Source organism: Rhinoderma darwinii, chromosome 2, assembly GCF_050947455.1.
Source record: "Rhinoderma darwinii isolate aRhiDar2 chromosome 2, aRhiDar2.hap1, whole genome shotgun sequence".
NCBI lineage: Eukaryota > Metazoa > Chordata > Amphibia > Anura > Rhinodermatidae > Rhinoderma > Rhinoderma darwinii.
The window spans coordinates 213,955,363-213,981,719 of NC_134688.1; positions in this window are offsets into that span (position 1 = coordinate 213,955,363).

Genomic DNA, 26,357 nt, shown 5'->3' on the forward strand with positions numbered 1-26,357 from the left:
ATTTGGTATCGCCGCATCCATAACGAACCCACCTATAAGTGATTACATTATTTAACCCGCACGGTGAACGCTGTAAAAAATGAAATAAAAAACAATACCAGAATTGCTGTTTTCTGTTCATCCTGCCTTCAAAAAAATTTGATAAAAAGTGATCAAAAAGTCCCATATACTCCAAAATTATACCAATAAAAACAAGAAGTCACCCCACAAAAAACAAGCCATGATACAGCTGCATCGGTGTAAAAATAAAACAATTATGGCTCTTAAAACATGGTGAAACAGAAACAATTAATTTTGAAAAAAAACAGTTTTTACTGTGTAAAAGTAGTGAAACATACAGAATCTATATAAATCTTGTATCACCACACAATCATAATGACCCGCTGAATAAAGTTATTATGTTATTTATACCACACAGTAAACGACGTAAATGTAAGATGCAAAAAAGAGTGGCAAAATTACTGTTTTTTTTCCATTACCCCCAAAAAAAGTTAATAAAAGTTAATCAATAAATTATATGTACCCCAAAATGGTGCTATTAAAAAAACACAACTTTTCCCGCAAAAAACAAGACCTTATTCAGCTATGTCGACGCAAAAATAAAAAAGTTATAGCTCTTGGAATACGACGATGGAAAAAAGCAAAAAATTGCTTGGTCATTAAAGAGGCTCTGTCACCAGATTATAAGTGCCCTATCTCCTACATAATGTGATCGACGCTGTAATGTAGATAACAACAGTGGTTTTTATTTTGAAAAACGATCATTTTTGAGCAAGTTATGCACATTTTTAGATTTATGCTAATTAGTTTCTTAATAGACAACTGGGTGTGTTTTTACTTTTTACCAACTGGGCGTTGTGAAGAGAAGTGTGTGACGCTGACCAATCAGTGACCAATCAGTGACCAATCAGCGTCATACATTTCACATTGTTCCAGCCCAACTTCTTTCACTGCACAGAGTGATTGTGCACAGCGTGATTGTGCACAGCGTGATTGTGCATAGTGTGATTGTGCAGTGAAAGAAGCTGGGCTGGAACAATGAGAAGTGTATGATGCTGATTGGTCACTGCTTGGTCAGCATCATTTTATATTTTGGAACGCTGCATTCTAAAATTTAGTTTTTATTTATTTTACTTAGTCTACCAAAATATTTTTTTACATTTCCTTTTTCATAAGGCTTTTTATTTTTTCAAAATTGGAAATAATATTTATTTATTTATTTTTATTAAGAAGTCTTATTTAGGGAAAAATGGTCAGAAACCGGAAAAAACACGCTTTTTCTCATTATTTTCATATTCTGTTCTACAGTAGTTGGTAGAATTAATATTATTTACCGCAAAAATGTATAAATGTAATATTTTGTTAACATTTATGTAAAAGCCCTCTTAATCTTAATGAATAAAAGGGCTAAAAGAAAACAAAAAGCCTGATAAAAAAAATCCTAAAAGGGTGTCCATGGTTTGGAGCAGTGCTTTTTGGGGCCACCCAAAGAAGCCACCCAGGCATGGATGTACTTTTCAAATGTGGGGCTTGATATAGCACAACAAATTATTTACACTTTTTTACTCTATCCACACTGGTTTGTATATACACTATAGATTGCCCAGACAATGTGAAGATAAGAAAATCCCTGACAATCCCTTATATGATGTCATCGGTAGTGACATCACCAAGGCAGTTATGTCAGCTCTCGTGTTATAATTTTTAAGTATAGAGCCTTAAAAGGATGCAAAAACCCATCAGCAAGGGCAACTCTTGCTGTCTGGCAGCTGGGGGTCCCAGGAACAATTTATAAGGCTGGCACTCCAGTGACACCATCATCTGCCACATTCCCACATGTGATAACATCATCTGTGAGGTCACCCCATGTTCTGGGGCCTTAAAAGTGGCATGTCAGGCAATGTGACGTCAACACCCCTATGAAGTCATCACCTGCACTGGTGCCCTACAGTAGACCCACCAGTCCATGCCCCTGACAACTCCCTTGATGATTTTGTAGTGTAATGGGCTACTAGTGATCCATGTTGAACAAAATAAATTCCTTCGAAAGCACAGAAGCACTCACTTTGCATATTATGAACCAAAAATTCTTAATTTATATCCTGGAAAGCTATCAGGGTAGAATAGGGCAAGTCAACAACTGCTTCATGAACAACAGTGTGGCAGGACTCCACTGGACTAAAGTATGGGTACGGTTTTTAAACAGCAGAGTATAAGTTTCGGCAAAGCGGTCAATAACCAAGGTCGGGGAACTCCGCGGGAGTTCCCTCTGTGCCATTTGTGTCAAAGGAATCTGTGGACACACAGGCCCCGCCTTCTATAGTGCTGTAACGGGTCACAGAGACGCCACTCTCTACCACACGGCTTATCCCGATGTCTTTATTTACCTATGTCACCGGGTTGCACCAGATTCCTTTGTGGAGGACGCCCTCCTACCCCTGCTACACTTATGCGGGTCGTTGCGGAGGCACCGCTACGTTTTGCGCACGGACACCCTCGGCGGGTACTCTGGCAACAATCCGAGTACCTTAGGCACAATTATTTAAGGGGGTATTGTAAAGTAAGTAGATAGTCCAAAGTCCATGCAGATCTGTCCATTGAATAAGATGATTACCGCCCCTTTAAGATCGCTTTGCACTGGCTATAACATAAACATACCTTGCTTGTAACTTGCATATTTAGAACCAGGAAATATGACTATTCACTCAAAGATGACTGTTCACTCAAATTACCACAAGGAGTGGAGGGACGACCAGACTTCCCTTGATAATTATATTCTGGATACAATTTATTCAGTCAATATTCAGACCTTATTCTCAGGTCCCTCTGACTTAATGACACTTTGTGGTGTTAGATTCCTAGACACTCGGCCAGACACTCATGTTCAATTTCTTTCTACCTATTGTCACTCTATCTCCCTCCACTGTCATTGCCTCACACTTTCCCGCCTTTTTCTAACTCCACCCCTTTTCTCTCTCTAACCTCTTTCTATCCAAATGCCGCACCAATCACCTTGACCAATCACCTGATCTGATCAATAGGAACCTTCCCTAGTGCAGGGCTGCTGTGTCTCCTTGGTTGCTAGGGAAACCCAGCCTCACCCCCACCCACTGGGAAGACATATCAAAACAGGAGGATGCAAACAAACAAGACAGACATCGGGGGAGACACACAAGAGGGTGAGAGAGTAAAACATGCAACCATTTACAATACCTGGTGGGTGACCAGGAAACACCCTACAAACTTCTATGGAGCCTTAATGGACATCTACGATGCCTCTTTCAAGACTAATGCTTACTCTGGGTGCAGTCAATGCAGCTGCCTAGCAGCTGTGTGGATATAAATTTATATGAAATTCCCACCTGTGATACCAGCCTTAACCCCTACCCGCACGAGTAAGTAACTGTACGTCGTTGCGGGAGGTTACTTCCCGCACGAGGATGTACAGTTACTGAGTCGTTCCCGCTGTACACAGCCGGTGGCTGTGTGCGCCGGGAACCGGATAGAAGCTGTCCCTGAAAGCTAACGCTCCCGAGGCACCGGCAACGGACCCCGATTAGCTGTCCGATGTCGTCGATCGATGTGGTCGGTGGATTTGTACAGATCCACTGATCACATTTTTTTAACTGTAAAAGGTTTTAAAAACCGTTCCCGGGGCTTGTAGTTAAGTCCGGGAACGGTTACAAAGGTCCCCCTTCCTTCCCCAATGTCCCATGTGACCGGCAATGGACTGCTGTTATTGGTCCATTGCCGGCGAGAGCTGTGATTGGTGGGTCTGTTCAGACCCACCAATCACAGTGCACTTTTAGCCGGGGAGGGGTAAAATATGCCCCCCCCCCGACAGCTTACACATGTCAGTCACCGGCAACGGACCTGTAAAAGTGGTCCAATGCCGGCGATTGATGTGATAGGTGGATCTGTACAGATGTGTACAGATCCTCCCATCCTCCATAAAAGTTTTGAAAAGTTTTCAAAACTGTTCCTGTACGCCCACCACCCCTCCCCCATGTCCCTCCTCCCCTCCCCCATGTCCCATGTGACCGGCAATGGACTGCTGCTATTGGTCCATTGCCGGCGAGAGCTGTGATTGGTGGGTCTGTTCAGACCCACCAATCGCAGTGCGTTTTCTTGCAGGGCGGGTGAAAAATACAGGATACAGGGTCTGATCTCTTAGTTGGTGTTTAGAAATTGGAGAGATCAGAGCCTGTATCGTGTTGTCAGTGAAAATAGTGAATAACCCCTAATTTTCACTTCCCCTGTTCCCCACCGCCTCCCAGTGTATACGGGGAATATTTTTTATCTTTTTTTATCACAAATAATAATTTGATTTAATTCGTAGGTAGTTGCTCGTCTACGTCAATTCGTTGCGTCAGTTAGTCAGTGTCAGTCATTGTCCGTTGTCAGTTTGTCTGCATCAATCCGTTGTCAGCGTCAATCCATTACTGTCAGTTTCGTCACTTGTCAGTAAGTATCAGTTAGTCAGTGTCAGTTAGTCAGCGTCAATCCATTACTGTCAGGGCCTGTTCACATCAGCGTTCGCTTTCCGTTCCGTCGGAGGTTTCCATTGGGTGAACCCCGCAACGTAAAGTGAAACTGAAACCACAGCTTCCGTTTCTGTCACCATTGATATCAATGGTGACAGAAACATTGCTAATGGTTTCCGTTCGTCACCATTCCGTCAGGAATCAATAGCGAAGTCGACTACGCTATTGATTCCGTCGGAAAAACAGAAATCTGTCGGAATGGTGACGAACGGAAACTATTAGCGATGTTTGATATCAATGGTGACTGAAACGGAAGCTGTGGTTTCACTTTCACTTTCCGTTGCAGGGTTCACACGACGGAAACCTCAGACAGAAACCCGGAACGAAAAGCGAACGGTGATGTGAACAGGCTCTCGTCGCGTCACTTGTCAGTAAGTGTCAGTTAGTCAGCGTCAGTTAGTCAGCGTCAATCCATTACTGTCAGTCGCGTCACTTGTCAGTAAGTGTCAGTTAGTCAGCGTCAATCCATTGTGTGTCAATACGTAGCGTCCGAGTCAGTCGGCCTCAGTGTCCGTTAGTAAGTTTTACTAAGTGCTATAAAACAAAAAAAACAAAAAAACATAAAAAAAATCTTTGTTAGACTTTGTTACAGTTCTCTGATCTATGTGTGTGTAAATATATATATATATATATATACGCACACACACAAAATGGCAGCGAGACTTTACACCGCTGAAGAGGCGTATGCCATGATAGCGTCCGATACGGACTCAGTGAGTGGTGAGGAACCACAGTTCTTTCTCTCATCCTCCTCCTCCAGTGACAGTGAGGAACCTCCTCGTAGTCGCAGGAGGGTTAGTGCCCAGGTTCTGCCTGACCCTGAAACTGCCGATCTGCCTGACCCTCGTACAGTCAGCAGTGATTGGTCAACCCCAACCAATTACACCTTCCAAATCCCAGAATTGACTGCTGCGGCAGGCATTCACATACGGACAGAAAGGCTGCCTATTATTGGATTTTTCAAATTATTCTTGACAGACAATTTGATCCAGCTCATGGTTGATCAAACTAACATTTACGCCAAGCAGTTTATTTCGGAACACCCCAACGCCTTTCATGCACAAGCCAATCGGTGGCAACCGACTAAATGTGAAGAAATGCACAAGTATTGGGGGTTAGTCCTCAACATGTGTCTCACTAAAAAGCCCGAAGTGAGTCCCTACTGGTCCACGGACATTCTCTATCATTGTCCGCTGTACCGCAATACTATGACCAGATCCCACTTTGAGGCCCCATATAAATTTCTTCACTTTAGTGACAATTCCCATTGCACCCCTGCGGATGACCTAAACTTCGATAGACTTTTAAAAATTAGGCCCCTCATTAACATTTTATCCCAAAATGTTTCATCTGTCTACACCCCTCAAAAAGAAATATCTATAGATGAATCCCTGGTGCACTTCAAGGGCAGGCTGAAGTTTTGCCAATATTTACCAAATAAGCGCGCCAGGTACGGGATAAAAATGTACAAGCTGTGTGAATCGGACTCAGGATACACACACGCTTTCCGGATTTCTGACAGGACAATACAGCCCCCAAATTGTCCCCCCGTCCTGTCCACAACAGGGAAGATAGTGTGAGACCTCCCGCACCCACTGCTTGATCAAGGGTACAACTTGTACTTGGACAACTGGTACACAAGTGTACCCCTGTTCAAATGTCTAAAAGACAAAAAAACAGAGGCATGTGGGACGGTGCGAAAAAATCAGAGGCACACTCCCAAGACCGTCATCAGCCAATCCCTGCAAATTGGCGAAAGCAGGGCATTGCTGCAAGATGGGATCCTGTGTCTCAAATTTAGAGACAAAAAAGAGGTCTGTATGCTGGCATCTATACATGACGCCAGCTGCACCCCTATCCCCACACGTGGATTCACATCATCCTTTTTAATTTTTAGGAAAGCTGGCAATCCGGTTACATAGTTGGAGTACCAAGAGCAGGGGCGTAGCTAGGGGGGGCAGGCGGGGCATGTGCCCCGGGCGCAACTTAGAGGGGGCGCCAGCGCCACCTCCTCCTGCACTATAATTGTACCTGTGTCTATAGGACACAGGTACAATTAGAAGCAATAAATGACCGGGCACGTTTCGTGCCCGGCTATTCAGCGCTTTTGAACCAGTGAAGCTACTGGTACCTTTTGTACCAGTGAAGCTTCCGTCGATGAAAGGCGCTGATTGACAGGGAAAGTCATCCTGCCCAGCCAATCAGTGCCTTTCATAGACGCTTCGTTCAACCTGCGCAGAAGAGAGCAGGTCTCCATTGCTGCCGGCCGGCGTGGGAACGGGATTAAGGTGAGTTTGATTTTTTTTTAATTGTAATAAAATGTGTGACTGCATCTACAGGGGGGACATTATCTATGGAGGGGGGACTTTGTCTACACGGGGGGGGCTTTATCTTCAAGGGGGACTTTATCTACGGGGGGGACTTTATCTACGGGGGGCTTTATCTACACACGGGGGGCTTTATCTACGGGGGGGTCTATCTACAGGGGGGCTATATAGTATATAGCCCCCCTGTAGATATAGCCCACCCCTGTATATAGTGCTCCATAGATCGCCCACCCCTGTATATAGCCCCCTGTAGATATATCCCACCCCTGTATATAGTATCACACAAATAGCTCCCCCTATAGTGCTCCACAGAAAGCCCACCCCTGTATATAGCCCCCCTGTAGATATAGACCACCCCTGTATATAGTGCTCCACAGAAAGCCCACCCCTGTATATAGCCCCCTTACATATATTCCACCCCTGTATATAGTGCTCCACAGATAGCCCACCCCTATATATAGTATATACAGGGGTGGGCTATCAGCGGAGCACTATATACAGGGGTGGACTATCTAGTGGAGCACTATATACAGGGGTGGACTATATGTACAGGGGGGCTATATACAGGGGTGGCCTATCTGTGAAACACTATATACAGGAGTGGACTATATGTGGAGCACTATATACAGGGGTGGGCTATATCTACAAGGGGGCTATATACAGGGGTGGGCTATCTGTGGAGCACTATATACAGGGGTGGGCTATATCTACAGGGGGCTATATACAGGGATGGGCTATCTGTAGAGCACAATAGGGGGAGTTATTTGTGGGACACTATATACAGGGTTGGGCTCTATGGGGGCACTATCTACATGGGGCTCTATGGGGCACTATCTACAGGGGGCTCTATGGGGGCACTATCTACAGGGGGCTCTATGGCAGACACTATCTACAGGGGGCTATATACAGGGGGCTATATACAGACTAATTCCACTAAATTCTGCAAAAAAAACTGTTGGGACAAGATGCTAACTATACCCCTAGAAAAATACCTTGAGGGGTGTAGTTTCCAGAATAGGGTCACTTTTGGGGGGTTTCCACTGTTTTGGTCCCTCCAGGCAATTGCAAACCCTGACATGGCACCAACAACTATTCCAGCAAAATCTGCGCTCCAAAATCCAAAAGGCGCTCCTTTGCTTCTGAGCCCTGCCCTGCTGGTTTCCACTGTTTTGGCACCACAATACCTCTTCAAACCTGACATGGTGCCTAAAATATATTCTAAAAAAAAGGAGGCCCTGAAATCCAGTAGATGCTCCTTTGCTTCTGAGGCCTGTGCTTCAGTCCATTAGCGCTCTCTGCCACATGTGGAATATTTCTAAAAAATGCAGAATCTGGGCAATAAATATTGAGTTGCATTTCTTGGGTAAAACCTTCTGTGTTACATTAAAAAATATATTACTAATGAATTTCGGAAAAAAAAAAAAAAAATGTAAATTTCACCTGTACTTTGCTTTAATTCCTGTGAAACGCCTAAAGGCTTAATAAACTTTCTGAATGCTGTTTTGAATACTTTGAGGGGTGCAGTTTTCAAAATGGGGCATTTTATTGGCACTTTCTAATATATAAGGCCTTCAAAGCCGCTTCGGAACTAACTGGTCACTGAAAAAATAGGCTTTTGAAATTTTCGTAAAAATGTGAGAAATTGCTGCTAAAGTCTTAAGCCTTGTAACGTCCCGGAAAAATAAAAGGATGTTCAAAAAATGATGCAAACATAAAGTAGACATATTGTAAATGTTAACTAGTAACTATTTTGTGTGGTATCTGTCTTACAGGCAGATAAATTTAAATTTAGAAAAATGCTAATTTTTACACATTTTCTGTACATTTTGGTGTTTTTCACAAATAAATATTGAATTTATCAACCAAATTTTTTCACTAACTTAAAGTACAATATGTCACGAGAAAACAATCTCAGAATCGCTTGGATAGATAAAAGCATTCCCAAGTTATTACCACATAAATTGATACATGTCAGATTTGAAAAAATCATCTGTGTCCAGAAGGCCAAAACAGGTTCTGTCCTAAAGGAGTTAAAGAAGACACATCAGGTAACATCACAGACAGTGACCATTATAACATCAACAACTCTGCAATGTCATTAACCATATGACATCACCACATGCACTATTGCCCTACAGGAGACCCTCCACCCCCACAATGATCCATGAGCGGTGTCTTCACCATGGCAGTGACATTGGCCCCCTGACATTATACCTATGGTGTCCTCACCCTCTATGAAAATTTAAATGGGATGCATCATACCTTCACCATGGGCCACCCCTTCCTCTAGGTGCTGCACTCGTGTCTGGCAGCACTCCTATCTGGCAACTATGGGTCACTGTGGTCAATTTACAGGGTCGAAATCCCTTGTGATGTCACTACCCACCACACCCCCAATCTGTAATGTCATAACCTGACACCACCATAATACCACAAATGTGGCACATCCTCCTGTTCGTCCCATAGCAGCACGTTTTCTCTTTCTCCCCACAGCAGCATATTCTTCTCTCCCTCCACAGCGATATCCATTTAATCTTGAACTAACCCAAATGCCGCACCTTCCTTGATTCTTCTTCTCCCTTTTCCCTCCTAGCAGCACAGATGTCCTCCCCAATAATAGCACATTCTCTTACTGTCCTGCCAGAATCACATTCTTATTTTTCCCTTCCCTAGGTAGTAGCCCACACTCCCAACTCCCACCTACTGCAGCATCACTTGAGTTCTTCTGTCTTCTCTCTGATGCTGTCAGCTGCTGCACAGTGTTGTCTTCACTCAGGTATACTGCCACAAACTTTAGAGCACAATCCTTCCCTTTCTTGTGTGTTTGTTTTACTGAAACTTGCAGTGAAGTGAAGAGTTTCTGATAGATGGTAAAAGGGGCCCATGGTACAGCAGGGGCCCAGAGCAGGAACTTTGACAGTGGCAATGGTGATCCAGTCCTCATCGCCTGCCCCTAATTGCACAGTTTCCATAGCAGTGCAACGTTCAGCCTCTGTGACACGTATTCTACTTTCTATTTGCTAGTACATGTGTGAATGGTTCCTTCTTGATTTTACTCATATAATACAACTTTTATGCAACTCTTATTTGATACACAATCTAAAAACAATCAAAGTTTCTAAACCTCTCCTACTAACCAGTCTCTGTGTAGCCAAGGCAAGGTATGCAAATAAAAGAATTTTAATAATAATTCCACATGAAATTTATATTTTCTCAATTCATGACCAGAATATCCATAAGCCATCATTTTTATGCAATTAATTCAGGGTTTAATATTTATAACTGCCAAGAAAAATGTCATAACTTTCTTGTTATTCCATACATTTTCATCCCAAATTCTAAAAACTAAAAAAAAAACACTTATAAAAGCCAGTTATCGTATTTTTCATAGGAAGATCTGGCTCCTTAATTCTTCAATATAGTCTCGAGAGAAACTCATAAAATGTATATATTTCAGTGACATGTGAAAGGCTTCCGTACACTGGTGCTTTTGATCTGTCTATGGCTTTAGTTTTACTAATGGTACTGTATCTTTATAATCTCATGTTTCTACAATAGATGACCGAAGAACAACCTTCTCCTCCCACGCTATTGTCTCAGCGTCCTTTCATTATCTAAGTAGCTCATCAGTTCATCTCCACTAAGAAATGGTAAATAATGTAATGTTAATCTACAGCAAAAGTTATAGTTCCGTCATCTAGGGTATTATTCTAAAATCCCATTGAGTCATTTACCCCTGTTGCCAGTGAGGCCGCAAATAAAAACATCCTGTTTATGAGAACATCTTTTTCTGGTCTCGGTAGTGCAGCTATATAAGACAAATCCATTGTAATGTAATAAAAGGTACTTAGACCATGTGCTATAAAACAGTCTGATACTTTAGCTGTTTGGTAACAATAACACATCACTCAGACTTTGCTCTTATGATTTTGTCTCTCAGGGGCCATATAGAGACTATTACAAGAATAGCACTGTTGCCCTGGCTCTGACATTTCCTTATACAATTCCATGAGCAGCTTGTAAAAAGCACTTCTCAAGTAGAGAACATTGCGAGCAGGTGGTTAAGCCCAATCAACTCTTCACAGAAGCTCTGCTAAGATTTAATGTACAGTACAAGTTGTTCTAAAGCCCTCAGAAAATCAGCCACAGAAAAGCATTCTAAGTTGCCAGCAGATCCATCCCCCAAAAAATATCTAAAATGCTCAAGGTCATTTTCCTTATCCCATGCTACTTACATTATGCCGTGTATGTTATGTAATAGAGATGTTTGTTCAATTTTCCACAGAAGAATTTACTGTTATATTATTTATAGGGAAGATACTAAGGGGCAGCTTTATCAATACTAGTGTACAGTATCCGCTGCGGAAAGACACATGCCACCACGGCATTCTCCCGTTCAGTGCGGTGTTGTCACCCTTACAACGGGACACCTATGCTGCGTAGCTCTAGCCATCGAAATAGGACCTGCTCACTCCTCGACCTTAAAGGATAACCACTCCAGTGTCACAGTGCTTGGATATTAGCCCCTGGCGTAAATTTCCTGGTATTTATTCCTGTTGTCTCTTTTTGTGGTTTTGCTGTGTTTGACCCGTTTCTTCACCTTGACCCTGCGTGATCTGATTATCTGTGTACTGACCACTGTCCGGAAACCTGATCTTGTCTCCTGATACCAATTACTGGACCTAAAGTTGCCTGCCTGCTACTGACCTGGATCTGGTTGACCATGAAACGTTCCATACCAGCCGTCTGCAGCTAGACCGTCTATTGGGGTCTATCGTGGGTACCGCGTCCGGGAAAACTCACTGGCAAAGTCCATACCTGCTTGCGAGGGTTAAGTGTGAAGAACGGGGGAATCCTAAGACCCCGTAACCCAGTTTAACCTTAGTTCTTGAAATTTCTTTCCTCTTAGATATTCCATTAAATTGTGAGTGGTATTAGGATCAGGTATGAGGTTTCTGACCTTAAGGCTGGGTTCACACGACCTATTTTCAGGCGTAAACGAGGCGTATTATGCCTCGTTTTACGCCTGAAAATAGGGCTACAATACGTCGGCAAACATCTGCCCATTCATTTGAATGGGTTTGCCGACGTATTGTGCAGACGACCTGTAATTTACGCGTCATCGTTTGACAGCTGTCAAACGACGACGCGTAAATGGACTGCCTCGGCAAAGAAGTGCAGGGCACTTCTTTGCCACGTAATTTGAGCTGTTCTTCATTGAACTCAATGAAGCACAGCTCAAGATTTACGAGCGTCTCAGACGGCTCGCAAAATGCGAGGCGGAGCATTTACGTGTGAAACGAGGCAGCTGTTAACAGTCTGTCTTTTCACACGTAAATGCCTCTCATCGTGTGAACATACCCTAATAGTGAACTAGCCTGTGGGTGAGGTAGTGAAGTAAGAGGTGCTTTCAGCCTATTAGATATAGCGTATGAGGAAATAAGCACTAGTTCAGACAGTAATGTCAAATAGTAGAAAATTGTGTTTTATATTTTTTAATATCAGTTGACAGAAAACAATGCAAAAAATAAAATTGCCAAATGTGAATAAAATATTTCACCCATCCGAAGGTTAGAGTCCTGGAAATGTCCTGGTTAGAATTCCATTATAGTCTTCTCAGTTAGATCCAGGGCTTTTCGACGATAGCCGAGACACCACGCGTGGGGGTTTGGTGTCTGACAACACCTGTGTGACGATTCGTGGTATTAGGAGCCACAGCAACTCAGCCATAAGTGCATAAAAGTCGCCACTGCTCTGATGATTTAATAACTGTAGATTTCAAAACCTCCTCTGGCATTAACATCTACGCAAAAACTGTGCCCTGGGAGAATCATGGCATGGGTTTCCATGGCCGAGCAGCTACAGGCAAGCCTTAAATCACCAATCACAATGGCAAGTGTCAGATAGAGTGGAGTGGAGTGATGTAGTCCGCCACTAGACTCTGGAGCAGTGAAAACGTGTTCTGTGGAGCGTCAAATCACGCTTCTCTATTTGGCTGTCTGATGGATAAGTTTGAGTTTGGTGAATACTAGGAAAATGTTACATGCCTAACTCCGTTGTGCCAACTCTAAAGTTTGGTGGAGGAGTGTTGTTTTTCAGGGGTTGGCCTAGGTCCCTTAGTACCAATAAAGAGAAATCTTCATGCTTCAGCCAGGGGCGTAACTAGGAAAGACTGGGCCCCATAGCAAACTTTTGACTGGGGCCCCCGTCCCCTGGGTGTCACACAACCCCCCCTTGTAGATAGTGCCTTTTTTACAGCCCCCCCTGTAGCTAATGCCCTACAGCCCCCTCTGTAGAGAACGCCATACAGCCCCCACTGCAGAGAACGCCACACAGCCCCCTCTGTAGATAGCGCCATACAGCCCCCCTGTAGATAACGCCATACAGCCCCCACTGTAGAGAACGCCATACAGAGTCTCCCTGTAGATAACGCGGGCCTCATGCCGCGGTAGTTACGCCACTGGCTTCAGCATACCAAGACATTTAGGACAATTGTATGCTTCTAAATTTGTGGGAACAGTTTGAGAAAGGTCCTTTTCTGTTCCAGCATGACTGTGCCCCAGTGCATGGTTTAGTGGGGAAGAACTTGACTGGCCGGCACAGAGCCTTGACCACAACCCTGTCAAACACCTTTGGGATGAACTAGAATGGAGATTTTGAGCCAGGCCCTCTCATCCAACATCAGCATCTGACCTCACAAATGCTCTTCTGGACAAATGGCGAAAATTCCCACAGGCACACTCGAAAATCTTGTAGAAAGTCTTCCCAAGCTGCCTTGGAAGCTGTCTTAGTTGCAACTCCATAGTAAGCCTATGGATTTAGAAGCGAATGTCATAAAAGCTCCTGTAGGTGTAATGTGTAGGTGTAATGTGTAGGTGTCCGAATACTTTTGTCGTTATCGCGTATTTATCAAAATGTCAAAGATGAATAAATGGATAAATGCTACTGAATGATATATTGGAGACATAAGCTGTATGCCGGGTCTGACCTCATGCATGTGCTCCACTTTTATCTTGATAAATATGTTGCACAGAGGGATGAACAAGCCACCACATCCCTTTAACGCAGCTTTGACAGGCAAAAGTACTTAAAAGTGGTTTTCTGTCCAACCGATTACATGGCAGCTGTAGCCGACATCTCTCATGACCGTTGACATAGTTGTTCTTTTGACTGGTGCTCTGTTTTCCCCTAGCAGCATGCTGCACTCAGCCTCATAAAGGGCCGATGCCTAGTCTTATTGAAGCCTGCCCTGTCACCTGATATTTGCTTGAGCAACAAAGTTCCTATGTTCCGCTAAGTGTAAAGGCGCAATTATCATTTGCTCATTTTGTAATAGTTACATGATTTTAACCCCTTAACGACAGGCCTATTTTGGCCTTAATGACCAAGCAATCTTTTTAGTTTTTTCTTCCCAGCTTTCCAAGAGTCATAACCTTTTTATATTTATGTTGACATAGCTATATGATCGCTTATAGTTTGTGGGACGAGTTGCATTTTTCAATTGCACAATTTTTGGGTGCATATATTATATTGATTAACTTTTATAAATTTTTTTGTTGGGAGGGAATTGGTAAAAAACAGCTATTCCAGCGTTGTTTTTTGCAGTTTAATGTTACCTTTATTCTACGAATCAGTATGATTATGGCGATACCAAATATGTATAGGTTGTTTATGTTTTACTACGTTTGCACATTAAAAACAATTTGAGGCTTGGATCACACACACAATTTTAATGCAGTTTTTGGCTCAGTTTTTTTTATCCAAATTCAGCAGGTGATCCAAAACGAAGGAAAGATAAAAAGAAAATACTTATGCATCTCCTGTATTTTATGTCCACCCAGTGTTTGGCTCAAAAACTGAGCCAAAAACTCGACCAAAAACTACATAAAAACTGTGTGTGTGATCCTGGCCTTAAACCAAAAAAAAGAATAGTTTTCGCATTGCTGCATTCCAAGAGACATACCTTTAGTATTTTTCCTTTAATGTGGCCATATTTGGGTTGTTTTTTGCGGGATGAGATGTAGTTTTCATTAGTACTATTTTGGGGTGCATGGGACTTATTTATGAACTTTTATTTTATTTTTCTGGGGAAATGGAAAAAAAAGAAATTTAGCTTTTGTACGGTGCTCATCCAGCAGTTTAATTAATGTGTTAACTTTATTGTTCAGGCTGTGATGATCGCAGCAATACCATATATGTCTATTTTATTTTATTTTTACATTTCTGGTAAATAAAACCACTTTTAATGGAAAAAAAAGTGGTTTTATAAAATTTTTATTGTAATCTTTTTTTTTTTTTAATAAACTTTATTTCATTGTTTTTCCTTTTTTTTTAGTCCAACTCGCTGATATAATGCTTTGGTATTCTTAGTGTACCAAAGCATTATTGCCTATCAGTGTAAAACTGACAGGCAATTTATTAGGCCGTACAGGGCAGGCCTGGGGGTCATCGCGTTCATGGGCCGCTGATGTGTGACAGAGGAAGTCTGTAAATGGGTTATTTAAGGGGTTAAACGGCCGGGATTGGAGGCTTCTCCAATACTAGTCATTGCAGCGGATGCCCTGTCAGTCACACATGATTATGCGTTAAGGTGTTAAATAATTTTATAATTGATTTTTTTTTTAAAAGCAGCTTTTCTTTAGCAAAGTTTTCAGGCTTTTCTGACAACCAATGTCGAGTACATACACTATAGACCTGTTAAGAATAAAACAATTTTGCTATATGAAAAAATTGGCATCCTAAATTTTGTTTGGAAATATTTACAAAGCTCTGATAGCGTCTTTATTTTTGCAAATATTTGTAATTTTTTATTCATTTTAATCTCTGTATTGCTTCCTAAATGATCATAGTGTTATAAGAATATGCAGGTTTTTTTTTTCAGTCTCTTTTAAACAGGGAGAGCAGCATTTGATGTCTTTATGAAATCAAGTTCAATTGAGTCCTAGGAAGTCATAGAAAACTAGTGAGAAATCGGCCTTGTAAAATTAGGAGCTGACGGTAAACTGGCCGACAGCTATTTCATCAGATAACAGTTATGATTTAAAGTTGTAGGATATACAGGTGTTTAAGGTGATGGGTGGTGACATTGTGTGTTTGTCTGTGGGTAGTTCCAATTAACCCCTTCACGACCACCCCACGTAGATTAACGGGTTGCAAAGCTGGTCGTTGTGCCTGCAGCCCGTTAATCCACGTGTGCTCCTAACAGAGCACACAGACGCTCCCTGCAGCCCGGCATCTCCCAGTACAGGCTGCTACTAGCAGCCTTAGTACTGGGGGAAAACATCGGGTCGGATCACAGCGGTGATCCTAACTGATTAACCCCTTAATTGCGGCAGTCAATAGTGACCGCCGCATTTAAGTTGTTATAGCAACATCGGCACCCCTCTACGCGATTGCGGGGGCCGATTGTTGCGGGGGGCGATTGCTATGGCAACCGGAAGCCTAACACAACTGACAGTTCTAATACATTGCACTACATGGGTAGTGCAATGTATTAGAACATCAAACAAACAGTTGGACCTTCAAGTCCCCTAGTGGGACTAAAGAAAAGTGTAAAAAAAAAGTGTAAAAAAAGTAAAAATAAAAGTTGGAAAAATACAATAAAAGTTTCAAATAATAAAATAAAACACAATCGCCCTTTTTCCTTTATCAAGTCATTTATTATTGAAAAAAATAATAAAGCCATACATATTTGGTATCGCTGCAACCGTAACGACCTTAACTATAAAAATATTATGTTATTTATTCCGCACAGTGAACGCCGTAAAAAAAACCCTAAAAAATACTGACATAATTGCTATTTTTTGGTCACTTTGTCTTCCAAAAATTGAAATAAAAAGTGATCAAAAAGTCGCATGTACCCAAAATGGTACCTATAAAAACTATAACTCGTCTCGCTAAAAATAAGCCCTCACACAGCTCCGTCAATGAAAAAATTAAAACCGTTATGGCTCTCACAACATGGCGACAGAAAAAATCCATTCTCTTTACAAAGGTTATTTTAATGTGTAAAAAGTTGTAAAACATAAAAAAGTTCTATAAATTAGGTATCACCAGAATCGTACTGACCCGCAGAATAAAGCTAACATGTAATTTATAATGCATGGTGAACGCTGTATAAAAAGAATTAAAAAAAATAATGTCCGAATTGCTGTTTTTTGGTCACCTTGCCTCCCAAAAAAAAAAGGATAACATGTGATCAAAAAGTTGCATGTACCCCAAAATTGTACCAATAATAGCTACAGCTCGTCCCGCAAAAAAAACAGCCCTCATACCACTACGTCTATGAAAAAATAAAATTAGTTAAGGCTCCAATAAGCCAGGAAATAAAAATATGCAGTTATGCCGGCCCGAGGGAAACATTTCTTCTGTTTCAAGTGGCGAATTATCAAGGCCCCTAAAATTAGGGAACCAGGAAGGGGAGGACCCAAACATATCTGCTGAAAGCGAGGGTGCCCGTATTATACCAGGACAACACTTCTCAGCAAAATTCCTCAAACTGCAAAGGTGCGGAGTGTGGACCAAAAGGGGGATAAGAAAGGACACAGTTTATCAGTGCGACACCGGCCTGTGCAGAAAGGATTGTGTCACAGCTTAACACACATCTATGGATTATTTTATTGTTTTTGTTTACCCGATTATTATACCACCTGACTATGCCCCTTATATACTCCGCCCGGCTTACATATACCCCACATTATAAACGGAAACATGAGTAAGACTCAATACAAGACTACTACAAGCAAAATCCACACTCCAAAAGCCAAATGGCGCTACCTCCCTTCTGAACCCTACAGTGTGCCCAAACAGCAGTTTACTTCCACATATATGGCATCGCCATACCCGGGAGAACCCTTTTAACAATTTTTGGGGTGTGTGTCTCCAGTGGCACAAGCTGGGCGCCACATATTGGCATATCTATAGAAAAAAATCCCATTTTCACTCTGCAACATCGAGTGCATACCAATTTCTGCCAATCACCTGTGGTGTTAATATGCTCACTACACCCCTAAGTGAATACCTTGAGGGGTGTAGTTTCCAAAATTGGGTCACTTCTGGGGGGAATCCACTGTTTTGGTCCCACAGGGACTTTGCAAATGCGACATAGCGCCCAGAAACCAATCCAGCAAAATCTGTACTCCAAAAGCCAAATGGCGCTCCTTCCCTTCTTAGCCCTACTCTGTGCCCAAACAGCCGTTTATGACCACATATGTGATATTGCCGTACACAGGAGAAGTTGCTTTACAAGTGTTGTGGTGCTCTTTTTCATTTATTTGTTGAGAAAATGAAACATTTTCAGCTAAAACTACGTCTTATTGAAGAAAAAGGATTTTTTTTAATTTTCACTGCCCAATTCTAATAAAATCTATGAAACACCTGTGGGGTAAAAATGCTCACTACACCCCTAGATGAATTCCTCAAGGGGTGCAGTTTTGTGAATGGAATAACTTTTGGGGAGTTTCCACTGTACTGACACCTTAGGAGCTTTGCAATAGTGACATGGTGTCAAAAAACCAATCCAGCAAAATCTGTGCTCCAAAAGCCAAATGGCGCTCCTTCTCTTCAGATCCTTGCCGTGTGCCCAAACAGCAGTTTATGACCACAAATGGGGTATTGCCGTACTCCAGAGAAGTTTCTTTACAAATGTTTTTTTTTTTTTTATTCCTTTATTTGTTGAGAAAATGAAAAATTTTGAGCTAAAGCTACGTCTTATTGGAAAAAAAAGGATTTTTTTTATCTTCACTGCCCAATTCTAATAAAATCTATGAAACCCCTGTGGGTTCAAAATGCTCACTACACCCCTAGATAGATTCTTCAAGGGGTGTAGTTTCCTAAATGGAGTCACTTTTTTGGTGTTTTCACTGTTTTGGTCCCTTAGGGGCTTTGCAAATGCGACGTGGTCTCCGCAAACCATTCCTGCTAAATTTGAGCTGCAAAAACCAAATGGCGCTCTTTCCCTTCTAAGCCCTGCCGTGTGTCCAAACAACCGTTTATTACCACATGTGGGGTATTGTTTTACTCGGGAGAAATTGCTTTACAAATGTAGTGGTGCATTTTCTCCTTTTAGCCCTTGTGGAAATTAGAAAAAATTAGCTAAACCTACATTTTCTTTGAAAGAATGTAGATTTTCATTTTCACGGCCTACTTCCAATAATTTCTCCAAAAAACCTGCGGTGTCAAAATGCTCACTATACCCCTAGATAATTTCCTCAAGGGGTATAGTTTCCGAAATGGGGTCACTTTTGGGGGATTTCCACTGTTTTGGCGCCGCAAGAGCCTTTCAGACCCGACATGGTGCCTAAAATATTTTCTAATAAAAAAGGAGGCCCCAAAATCCTCTAGGTGTTCCTTTGTTTCTGAGGCCTGTGCTGCAATCAATAAGTGCACTAGGGCCACATGTGGGGTATTTCTAAAAACTGCAGAATCTGGGCAATAGATATTGAGTTGCGTTTCTCTGGTAAAACTTTCTGTGTTACAAAAAAAATAGATGAAAAATGAATTTCTGCAAAAAAAAAAAGAAATTTGAAAATGTCACATCTACTTTACCTTAATTCCTGTGAAACATCTAAAGGGTTAAGAAACTTTCTAAATGCTGTTTTGAATACTTTGAGGGGTGAAGTTTTTAAAATGGGGTGACTTATCGAGGGTTTCTAATATATAAGGCCCTAAAATCCACTTCACAACTGAACTGATCCCTGTAAAAATAGCCTTTTGAAATTTTCTTGAAAATGTGAGAAATTGCTGCTAAAGTTCTATGCCTTGTGATGTCATAGAAAAATAAAAGGATGTTCAAAAAACGATGCCAATCTAAAGGAAACATGTGGGGGATGTTAATTAGCAACAATTTTGTGTGGTATTACCATCTGTCTTACAAGCAGATACATATAAATTTAGAAAAATGCTAATTTTTGCAATTTTTCGCTAAATTTTGGTGATTTTCACAATTAAATACTTAATGTATCGAGCAAATTTTGCCAGTAACATAAAGTCCAATGTGTCACGAGAAAACAATCTCAGAATCGCTTGGATAGGTAAAAGCATTCCAAAGTTATTACCACATAAAGTGAAACATGTCAGATTTGAAAAAATTGGCTGCGTCCTGAAGGCCAAAACAGGCTGTGTCCTGAAGGGGTTAAATTATCAGTCTTGGAAATTCTGCAGAAAAGCATTAAATTGATTAAAAAGAGTTACCATAAGAGTTACCTTATTTATTAATTTTTAAAAAGAGTAAAAAGAGCATTCTCCATGACGAGCACTGCTGTAGCACTGCTGTAGCTAATAGTAAAAAATAAAAACCTATGTTAAAATATATTGTTTAGCATTTTACAAGGTGAGAATGACATGGGTGTGAGAATTTCCGGCCATTAAATTTTATTCTCACATGTATTTAACCTTTGGAATAAATGCAACATGACCGTTTGTAACATCCACCGGGGTTGTGGACCCACTGAACCACTCCGCCAAACAAATAAAGAACAGTTACTGGTCAATCGTATCTGAATGGCAGGCTGGATGCTGGCTTGTGCCGGATTATCGTAAACTGGCTTGTGCTGGATTATCGGAAGCTGGTTTGTGCTGTAATATTGGAAGCTGGCTTGTGCTGGATTATCAGAAGCAGAACTGGTCTCGGACACTGGACTCATCTCGGACACTGGACATGGATACTGAAGTCGTTATGGACACTGGACACGTATACTGAAGTAGTCACGGACACTGGATTTGACATGGACACTGGGCACAGATACTGGACTTGTCACAGACACTGGACTAGACCCGGACACTGGACGCAAATACTGGACTTGAAACAGTGGATGGTCACAAACACAGGTATCAGGAACAGGTTACGGAACCTTTGCAGACTAACACTGGGTTAACATCAACATTGCTCAGGCGCTTGGGAAATGGATGAGGTGCCTTAAATATTCCTGGGAAACAGCAGAGGTGATTGGGAAACTTTTAGAATTTTGCACCCACTGACCCTTTAAGAGGCGGCCAGAGCGCGCGCACACTAGGGATCCAGTGGCCGTGAGCTGCAGAAGACTGGGAGCGCCAAGAGAGGCACGTGACCCGGCTACGGGGACAGCTGGCAGATGCGGGGCCTGCCGCCGGCGTTACACTCTTCCTTTGGATCTGAAAATTAACAGGACATAATTATGTCCATTTAACTATGCTATTTCTTTACAAATATCATAATCAATGCAAACCACTCATTTGCAGATCCAGTGTAAATAAATGTTCTGTAGCCCTTTCAGTTGCCTACCATTTAAAGAGGTTCTCCAGGATTTATCTTTTTTTTAATTAGCCTTTCTTTTCTTCAATAATAAGAGGGCTTTGCAATAGGATGTTTGGCAAAAATTCACTTTCTTTCTACAGAGCCCAGTTCAACTTCTATATATATCCCCCTTAAAAAGTACCGATAAAAAGGACATTTCTATGATTACGATGTACTCCCGCAGAATACAGCGAATTAATGAGAGCCATTATATCACAACAGAGAAGCTGAATAAGCTGGCAGCTCCACCGGGTATGTTCCATGGTCCCCTGTCCTTCAGACAACACCAGCATTGGTCTGAATGTGGGGGGAAAACTTTATGTAAGTATACCAGTGTTTTATACCACATAGTCATTATCTTATAGCTACATATTTTCTTGTAATCTACAGTAGACGGACAAATTATGTGCTAAAATAAATGCTTTGCCCCAATCCGTTGGCGACAGTGTTTTCCCTAAGTCTCTTTCCCAACGAGACTTATATAGCATAGGAGGGGAGGGGATTTATTTTTTTAACAAACACTCTACTGCAAAGCCCTCTTATTCCTCAAGAATGGCCCTCTCCCTCACAGCCTGTGCAATGAACTGAAAATTCTTGGCTACAGCAAAAAGTATTTTTTTATGGATGTGGTCTGTACATTGTAAGGGAGGAGGGGCCCATGTCCGGACTTTAGTCGACTGCAATGTTTACATGCATGTTTAACAATCATCTTCTTCTTATTCTTTAAAAATACGTGGGCTAAGTGTAAAAAAAGGAAAAGATTAATCCCATAGATTTCTTTCTCTACAGAATGAATAGCAATGTATTTTTCATATACTTGTCTGAAGGGGACTAAATCTCATAGTGATCCTGATTATTTTAATCCATAAAAAGCTTGTGTATATTCCTGATCAATATTATTATTCCTGTACCTACAGCTATTTCCAGCAAACATAGGATCTGTATTCTGGGCATATTCAATGTGGTCAAAACTTTGCTTCCAACTGTTATAACTATGAACATCAAAACTGTTTAACAAAGTACATGATCTTAAATCCATTTACAGAATTATTGATATGTTATATCTGCGCTCAGCGTGTAAAGATTTCTCTATTGACTGTGTATGGGTGATAGTTATTCATTTTTAATAAGCTGTTAGGCTACCTGTATTGCAACAGACAGCCTTTATTGGTACATTTCCATTTCTTCGTTTTACAAGCTCATGGTTTATATATGTGAGCAGAACAACTGATTTATTGAAGTTCCTTTTTGGTGGCCCAGAGTCCCTCCGGATACATAGTAAGACAAGATTTGGCATCTCAATGAGTCTATTGAACAGCTGAAATTTTAAATAAAGACACACTCATGCCATGCACACTGAACGTCAATTACATTTTATACATCTATTTGCCTTTCTTGTCTTGAATTTTTATTATGTTTCCAAAAAGAATTTTATGAATCTAGAGCAGAAAGGTGAAAATTGGGATGGGAGGCACAACACAGACACTCAAGCATGTCTGCTATTGATCTACTATTTCCGCAGGAATAAAAAAATATTTGAAAAAGTTATGCACACAGACTGTGAATGTTGGAATGAAATCTCTAGCGCAATTTTCTTAATGTAAAATGGCATAAAAATAAGGAAAAACAAATATACCCAGCAGGTAAAGAATATATTCTTATTTTGGAACTAATGTATCACTTGTATGACTAAATAACCATATTTTAAACAGTTTTGCATTCTCTTGGAAAGAGCAATCCTTACCAAGGAAAGGGCAAAGAAATTGTCATGACACGAAACAGACGGCGCACGCAACTGAGAATGGAACCGCTTCCGTTCGCATTCTCTATGGGGTTGTATGTGCCATATAGCATCTCTGTATGTGTCGTTAATCGACACATACAGAGATGAAAAACAAATGGCAGCCCCCATAAAGAAGTAAAAGTAAGAATACATTAAAAAGTAAAACTTAGCACACAATTAAATAACATTTTTGAAAATATTATATTAAAAGCAATATGATTAAAAAAAAATCATGACACCTTCCCTTTAAGGCTCCAATAAGTCAGGAAATAAAAAATATACAGTTGAGCAGGCCCGAGTGGAACGTTTCTTCCGTTTCAAGAGGCGATTTATCAAGGCCCTAAAATTAGGGAACCAGGAAGGGGAGGGCCCAAACATATCTGCTGGAAGTGAGGGTGCCCATATTATACCAGGACAACACTTTCCCACCAAAATTCCCCAAACTGCAAGAGTGCTGAGTGTGGACCAAAAGGGGAATAAGTAAGGACACCATTTATCAGGGCGACACTGGCCTGTGCAGAAAGGATTGCTTCACAGCGTAACACACATCTATGGATTATTTTATTGCTTTTTTTTTACCCCATTATTATACCACCTGACTATGCCGCTGATGTTCTCCGCACAGATTACATATACCCCCGCCTTATAAACTGAAATACCAGTAAAACTCCAAACAGAACTACTAACAAGCAAAATCTACGCTCCAAAAGCCAAATGGCGCTCCCACCCTTCTGAACCCTACAGCGTGCCCAAACAGCTGTTTACTTCCACATATATGGCATCGCCATACCCGAGAGAACCCTTTTAACAATTTTTGGGGTGTGTGTCTCCAGTGGCACAAGCTGGGCATGACATATTTGCCACTGAAATTGGCATATCTAGGGAAAAATTTAAATGTTTACTTTGCACCACCCGCAGCGCAATCATTTATGGAAAAGACCTACAGGGTGAAAATGCTCACTTCACCCCTTAATAAATGCCGCGAGGGGTGTAGTTTCCAAAATGGGGTGACTTCTGAGGGTTTCTTTTATTATGTCAAATCAGAGCCTCTGCAATTGTGAACCAATACTTTGTAAATCGTCAAATTAGGCCTACATTTCGCATGGTACTCTTTCAGTTCTGAGCCTGGTCGATTGTCCAGACAAAAGATTAGGACCACATGTAGGGTGTTTCTAAAACCGGGAAACACAGCATAATAATAAGAGAGCTGTCTTGTTATGGTGACACAAGCTGGGCACCACATATTGGCACATCTATGAAAAAAATCCCATTTTCACACTGCAACATCGAGTGCACACTAATTTCTGCAAAGCACCTGCGGGGTTAAAATGCTCACTTCACCCCCTAGGTGAATACTTTGAGGGTTGTAGTTTCCAGAATGGAAAATGGGTTCACTTCTGGGGGGTTTTCACTGCTTTGGTCCCACACAGGCATTGCAAATGCGACGTAGCGACCAGAAAGCAATCCAGCAAAATCTGCACTCCAAAAGCGAAATGGCGAACTTTCCCTTCTGAGAACTGTCGTGTGCCCAAAAATTAGTTTATGACCACAAATGGGGTATTGCCGTAATCGGGAGAAATTGCTTTACAAATGTTGGGGTGCTTTTTTTCCTTTATATGTTGAGAAAAAGAAACATTTTGAGCTAAAGCTACATCTTATTGAAGAAAAGATTCACTGCCCAATTCTAATAAAATCTACGAAACATCTGTGGGGTCAAAATGCTCACTATACCCCTTGATAATTTTCTCAAGGGTGTAGTTTCCAAAATGGGGTCACTTGTGTTGGGTTTCCACTGTTTTCTCCCCTCAGGGCCTTTGCAAATGCGACAGGGGCCTCCGCAAACCATTCCTGCGAAATTTGAGCTCTGAAAGCCAAATTGCGCTCTTTCCCTTCTAAGCCCTGCTGTGTGTCCAAACAGCCGTTTATGACCACGTGGGGTATTGTTTTACAAATTTTGTGCTGTTTTTTCTCCTTTAGTCCTTGTGGAAATGAGAAAAAATTAGCTAAACCTACATTTTCTTTGAAAAAGTGTAAATTTTAATTTTCATGGCCTACTTCCAATAATTTCTGCAATAAACCTGTGGGGTCAAAATGCTCACTATACCCCTAGATAATTTCCTTGAGGGTTGTAGTTTCCCAAATGGGGTACATTTTGGGGGATTTTCACTGTTTTGGCACTGCAAGAGCCTTTCAAACCCAACATGGTGCCTAAAATATATTCTAATAAAAAGGAAGCCCAAAATCCACTAGGTGCTCCTTTGCTTCTGAGGCCTGTGCTTCTGTCCATAAGCAAACTATGGCCACATGTAGGATATTTCCTAAAACTGGAGAACCTGGGCAATAAATATTGAGTTGCATTTCTGTGGTAAAACTTTCTGTGTTACAAAAAATGTGATAAAAAATTAATTTCTGCAAAAAAAATTTAATTTGTACATTTCACCTCCAGATTGCTATAATTCCTGTGAAACTACTAAAGGGTTAAGAAACTTTCTAAATGCTGTTTTGAATACTTTGAGGGGTGACGTTTTTAAAATGGGGTGACGTATTGAGAGTTTCTAATATATAAGGCCCTCAAAGCCACTTCACATCTGAACTGTCCCCTGTAAAAATAGCCTTTTGACATTTTCTTGAAAATGTGAGAAATTGCTGCTAAAGTTCTAAGCCTTGTAACGTCCTAGAAAAATAAAAGAATGTTAAAAAAAACGATGCCAATCTAAAGTAGACATTTGAAGGATGTTAATTAGCAACAATTTTTGTGTGGGATAACTGCCTGTCTTGCAAGCAGATACATTTAAACTTTTAACAATGTTAATTTTTGCTATTTTTCACTAAATTTTGGTGTTTTTCACAATTAAGTACTGAATGTATCAACCAAATTTTGCCAGTAACATAAAGTCCAATGTTTCATGAGAAAATAGTCTCAGAATCGCTTGGATAGGTAAAAGCATTCCGAAGTTATTACCACATAAAATGAAACATGTCAGATTTGAAAAATGAGGCTCTGTCAGGAAGGTCAATAGTGGCCAAAGCGGGAAGAGATAATGTAACGTCTGTGGTCGCTGACCACAAACTACTCCCACCCTGTCGACACCCTTCTCTCCAGAGATGTCTCTGCGGCTGTCCTGTTCCGCAGCCACCACTAGGGTGCGCTCACGAGCTCAGTCCAACCTTAAGGAGCCAGAGCGCACACATGTGTGAAATTGAGCTGATTGCTCCCAGATCACCCTGGACTATAAGAAGGGCTCTGCCCCTCCCTGCATTGCCTGAGCTTTGTTGTCGTTACCCTAGTCTGTCTTTGCAAATGGTTCCCTAAGTGTTTTCCAGTTCCCAGTGTTTCCCGTTGCTGCTACCTGTAACCTATATCCCGTGCTATCCTGGTCCAAGTGCCGTATTGAGTTGGAGTCGTGCTACGCTGAGTACCACTCCTGTCC